Below are 6119 nucleotides of genomic sequence, written 5' to 3'. Positions count from 1 at the left end.
CCCATGCAAACTCTCTCAACTGTTGCTCAGTCATCACAGCCATGCTTCCAAAATTCACATAAACAACTGAGTTTGGTTCCATTTTATCTAACCACTTTAGGGTTTACATGTCTTCTTTCCAAAGACTTGTTGATGGTATAAGCTTTGATAATTCATTCTCTGGCATCTGTGTATGAAGCATTGGTAGTGGCCCAATGGTATATATGTGAGGAAACTTGGAAGTGATTGCACCCAAAACCTCGTGTTTTAACTCACCAAATGTGTTGAATATGATTGTGAAGGCTTCAACCAATTTTGGGCTTCCTCAATGAAGTAGTTTAGGATTGGATCATTGGGATCAGTTGTTCTTACAAATGTGGACAAGTCTTTGAGCCTGAAATCTTTCATCATGCTTGGTATCCAATCAATGGTTGTGTTAAGGTGTTCATCATCCTCATCTGCCGACATACACATGAGAAGAAAATTAGGAGAAAATAACATACAACCTGGTGGAAGGACCTAAGCTATGGGCACAAGCAGGGATTTAGTTCTTAGGAATTGGTTCAGCATCGGTATCAGCTGATATCAATCTAGATCGATCCATATTGACCTAGATTGATCAATTTTACAACACCACCCCCACCCCCCCCCCCCCCCCCCCTTTTGTTTTTTACCTTGATCCAATATTGATATTCAATTCAGAATTGACAGATATTGATATTGACCTTAACCAATCCATCGCCAATACTTAGAACCTTGGCCACAAGTGCTAGTTTGGAGATGCCTTTCAATCATAATATCCTATAATAACAGTGTGGATATAATCATATGATTAGGATTATATATGAATTTTGTAAGGGGGAAGGGACTAAGCTAGTTTGAAGATCCCTTTCTGCCATCCCCCCAACCCCCCCCCCTTTTTATTTGTGAAAGTTCTTCATTGTTTTGGATAAATATTTTTAAGAAAAATAAAGCAATATATTTATTGGATATCACTTATTGTGGAAATTCTTGAAAATATTTCACTTTCTCAAATGGATGACTTTTACTTCCTCAAGGAAGACAGACAAACAAGAAGTTTTAAAAAAAAATTCGGAATGACTTTTTTATTTTTTTTGTCTAAACAATCCAAGGAAAGCAATTAATTGGATCATAAGAACATTAATTATAGAAAATACTAATAGAAAAATGTTTGCAAAAACATCCTTTGCAGTGGTGTAGTGATGCAGTGAGCATTGGATGGCCGAGAGGACCTTGAAGTACATGCCCAGTTACTCTCAGCCATCCGATGCTCACTCCACTGCTGCACTCACTGCAGAGAATAATTACTCTGTTTGGGACCCAATATGGGACCAAACCGTGATCCAATATGGGACCGAAACAGTGACCCAAATTTAATATTCTTTATAAAGATATGAGATTTAATTCATTGAAAAACACATATGTTATTTGATTTTATAGACAGCCCAAAACGCTTTTTAATCAAAATTTTAGTTGGTGTCTAAACTTCATGGACAAACCCACATCATTGTCTACTCATGTAATAAGTTTCAAATCCCACGACTGTTTTTTACAAAACTAGGACAAATTCAATGCATGATGGGTCATATGTAGGATTAACTAATGTGAGTTCCTATATTTGTCTTTTTCTTTTTTTGGTAATTGTCGCATGCTCAGTCTGAAGAGTTGCCACCTATCCAAAATTTGGATTGGAGAAATCATCCATTTACATTGTCATAAATAGACATGGAGACAAGGTTATGTAAATAACTTTCTCACATAAGAAAAATATCCTAACCTAATTCTTCCATGTATTGAAGAAGTTAACAACCTGAGGTGGTTTTACAAAAATGTAATGAAAGTTTAAGAGATAGAGGAATCTTAAAAAGCATTAATTGATCATGATGATCTGAGCTGAGTGTAATTTGTGACCTCAGAGAAACGATACTAATTTTCCTCACCATTTATGAGATGATATATACCCAAAAAAAAAAAAAATGTGATGGCTATTTTTTAAAACCCTAATGGTGTAGTTCAGTTGGTAAGGGAGTGTGCCTAAGTCGACATGCATCCACAGTTCGACTCTCCTTAACCTCTTGGGGCCAGCCTCAGGGTTTCTATAGTTCTCATAGGAGCCAGGGTTGACCTGACTTGCATGTATAAGGACTTATATGAGTGTCCAAGGGATTAGTCGGGCCAAAGGTTTGAACACCCTCATTAGGAAAAAAAAAATGTGTTGGACTTTCCACGCTATTACATGGAAAGGAAGGACTTATAGTTTCTAACTTGAAACTCAAAAGCTCAGCAAATTTAGATACCTCATACGTAAATTAAACATACCTTTCAGTGGTGCAATGCATCTTTTGATAACCTCAGGGAAATAGAGATATCCCATGAAGGAACAAGCTGCACCAGTCCAGAACTCAACTGCTAGGATACCTAGTTCATTGGCAGCATTTAGACCACAACTACTCATCATTGCATCATAGATAACACGAGAGATTCGAGGTAGATTGGAGGTGGAATTGAGCTTTTTAAGGAGATCAAGAAGAGGAGCCAAGCAGTTCTTCTGGACAGACTTGCAGGGAGATAGGGGATCCTGGGTAGCATCAAGGTTGGATGGTGGTAATCCATCTGGTTTCGTTTCGAACAGGAAATCAGTTAAGCCCTCGCCGATTGTATCGCGCCTGCCTTTCTACTTAATCAAGCGTCTCTGATTGAACTCAGTGTTTACAAAGGTTATATGAAAGCCCCTTGAGTGTAGAAGCTTGGTTAATTGCACAAAGGGATTGACATGGCCTTGGGCTGGGAATGGAATGCAAACTGCGTGTGGTTTCTCCACTACTACCATGTTTGATAATCCTTTGCAAGATATAGCTTAACAAAGAAGATGAAATGGGAGGCCTATGGAGCTAGCTAGCTGATCCCTTAGCTTGATCTTAAGAGACTATAATAAGAGATCAATTAAGGCCTAGCCCCTCAATTTATAGGAAAGGATGAATGGAAAGATACTCTGAAGTATGGGACAAAATGATTTAAAAATACGACACATGTAGCCGACCCCATTCAGTTGGGAAAAGATTTTGTTATTATTTTTGTTTTTGTTTTTCCATTGATTCAGATCGACTCATATTGGATGGATTTGCCCCTGATCTTATTTAAAAATTAGTTTTTTTTTTTTTACCCTTTTACCTCTATTTTGAATTGATTTATCGATATGAGATCAGCCAAGAATCGATATTGCCTTTTACTGATACAGATCGGATCTGATTCGACCAAACAAACAGCATTTCTTCACATTAGCATCCTAAACATTAGAAACACATTAGGTGAGGTATGGGGTCTCCAAAGATGATCAACTGGGGAGTAGGGAACCTCTAAAATTATTAGGGATTTTTACGTCTTGTGTACACACAAGACTCAGTACACAAGACTCAGCTCATATTTGTCCTTGTTTATTCTTTTATTTTTGGGCAAACGTACTTGGTTTAATCACCCATGCTAAGATGGAGCTCTGCCCATGTTTTCTGATACGTAGAAACTTTCTTTTCTATTTATTTATTTTTGGTGAGAAAGACATACCCACATGTTGAGATAAAATGCAAGAGTGAGTTATTGGAATGAATAATCCCACATCTATTAGTCTATCATATGGATAATGTCATATATTAGTTGGGTCCTTCCAATTAATAATATGATTTTTTTTTCCTCTTTGTCTCTTTTGTATTGTGGGGCCTGTCCTACATGTTTAGAGACCTCCCTTCGCTCCTTCAGGTCTATCTAAAGAGGATTCGGTTCCTCTCCTTAGTGCTTATCGCTCAGGTATTGCTATAGCTACTTGGGTGAGCGACACATGATGACGTGATGATCCAATGGTTCTTGGTGCCTCGTTCTCCGAGCCTTTATCAGTGCCTTATTCAAACCTTGGATCCTCGCCTAGCCATGTGTCGCTCGCCCAAATAGCTATGGGCCAATCTGGGCTACGGGCACTAAGGAGAGGAGCTGGATTCATCCAAAGAGGGTTGAAGGGGTTACCTTTTTCTGTACTTTTTTCCCTCATTTGTTAATAAATACATCTTATTAAAAAGAAATTAATTATTTATAAACCAAGGAATTAAGACATGAGTCTACACAAAATCCCAAAGGTTTAATGAGTGCAAATTTAGGAAATGAGGTTTTAACTCTCTTGACTAGAGGGAAAGATTTTGGTGTGAGAAAACTAGGCTTAAAGCGAAAAAGGGGTCTTGGTTTTAGGAGTAGTTTTTTTCATAGCAAAGCTTTACTTTTTAGATTAGTGAGAATGCTAGCATGGAGACTTCTTATTAACCCTTCATCCTTATGAGCTTCCCGTCTTGATAGCTAAATACTTTAGTATTTGTGATCTTCTAGTTCCTCTTGTATGTTTGAGGGGTTAGTTTCTGGGGTCTAGAGTAGTATTGTGAAAGTTTTACAATTGTGACATCAAATATATGTACCAAATCAAAAACCCTAAACGGCCTCTACAAGAAAAGTTACATGTGGTATAGGTTCCTAACAGGATATGAAAACTAGACTTAAGATAGGAAATGTATATAGAGTTCCTAATTCAGTGGGGACTCTAACATACCATAATGCTTTCAAAGAACATGCGTGGGAAGGGAAAGATGAAGGGGTGTGATTCTTTTCAGAATTTTGTTAGGTCACGCATGAGAAAGACAAGTAAACAAGTTCAAGGCCCTAAGAATCACGATCATGGTTTGAGGAATCGGATCGGATTTGTTAGAATTGGAATCGGCCTTGACCAATCTCAAATCTTGATTGATACTGTATCATTGGATTAGTAAGAGTGAAGGATAAATCGATATTTTAAAATTGAAATCAAAGGTATAACTATACGATCAAGGCCGATCCGAATCATTGTTGATCTTGACTGATCCTATTCTTGATACCATGTTCTCAAACTTAGGTCAAGCCGATGGCTCTGACTACAAGAAAACAAAAGACAAATGAATAAAAATATTGAACCCCACTTCAGCAATTAATGGAGTTAGAACACAAAAATCTTATGCAGGGAGGCAGTAAGCAGCAGTGTGGATCCAACGGTTGGGGTGCATGCTGGAGCTCTCTCAACCGTTGAATCTTCACTGCCATTCACCACTCACCTCAAAGAATTTGAGTCCATTAGAACCATCAAGACTTTCCTTTTGTTCCACCTATTTGTGGGAACACACTTTAAGATATATATATATATATATATATATATTAACTTTAAGAGCACTTTCTTGAAATAATCGCTTTTACTTTCTCAAGGGAAGACAGTCAAACACAAGTGAAAAAAAAAAAGAGGAGGAATAGCTTTTCTTTCCTAACATTCCTAGGAAACAATTGTAGGGAGTGTAAGGGCATTAATAATAGAAAATGTTTTCGTATAAGTTTTATTTTATTATTATTATTATTATTTGTAAAGGTAAGGATAGGAAGTAAATAACAACCAGATGGCTCAAATTTGAGACATTTTGGTGAACTTAGGCTTTTTATCCACCACAGCTCACCAACTGCACTAGGCATTTATTGTTACCTTATAAGTTTTTTTATACAACTTAAAATGCCTTTTACTCAAACTATTAGTTGTACACATCATGGACATGCCACATGATTGTCTACTGATGTAATAAGTTTCAAATCACATAATTATTTTGCCACATTTTGCCACATTGAGTAATAAAATTTTGGAATATGGTTGAAAATTCAATGTTGCAAGTTTGATTAACAGCTAAAAATACAAGGAGAATAATTCATTGCATGATGCATCATTTATATGATTAATGTGATTGCAAAGTGTTGGGAAATCGAATCAATTGTTGTCATTGTTGGCAATCGTGTTGTGATGGAGTCATATTGAAGGGACCGCAATCAATTCCTTGGTCTAATTTAATTTAATTAGATCGGTTCAAGTTCATTGGTCTAATTCAATTGAATTAGATTGGTCCAATTTTATTGGTTCAATTTCAAAATGGAACCCATTGGATTGGTTCAATTTCAAACTACTAATGGTGGGACCAGCTCAACATGTTTTTAAGTTAAAATAGATATTATATTCTGATATGAGTTTCTCATGTAAGTGAGCAATTAATGCCCAAGAAGACTTAAAGGGTCACTCC

This window comes from Macadamia integrifolia, chromosome 9, assembly GCF_013358625.1.
Source record: "Macadamia integrifolia cultivar HAES 741 chromosome 9, SCU_Mint_v3, whole genome shotgun sequence".
NCBI classification, from domain to species: Eukaryota; Viridiplantae; Streptophyta; class Magnoliopsida; order Proteales; family Proteaceae; genus Macadamia; species Macadamia integrifolia.
Note: the sequence above shows the minus strand (reverse complement) of the source record.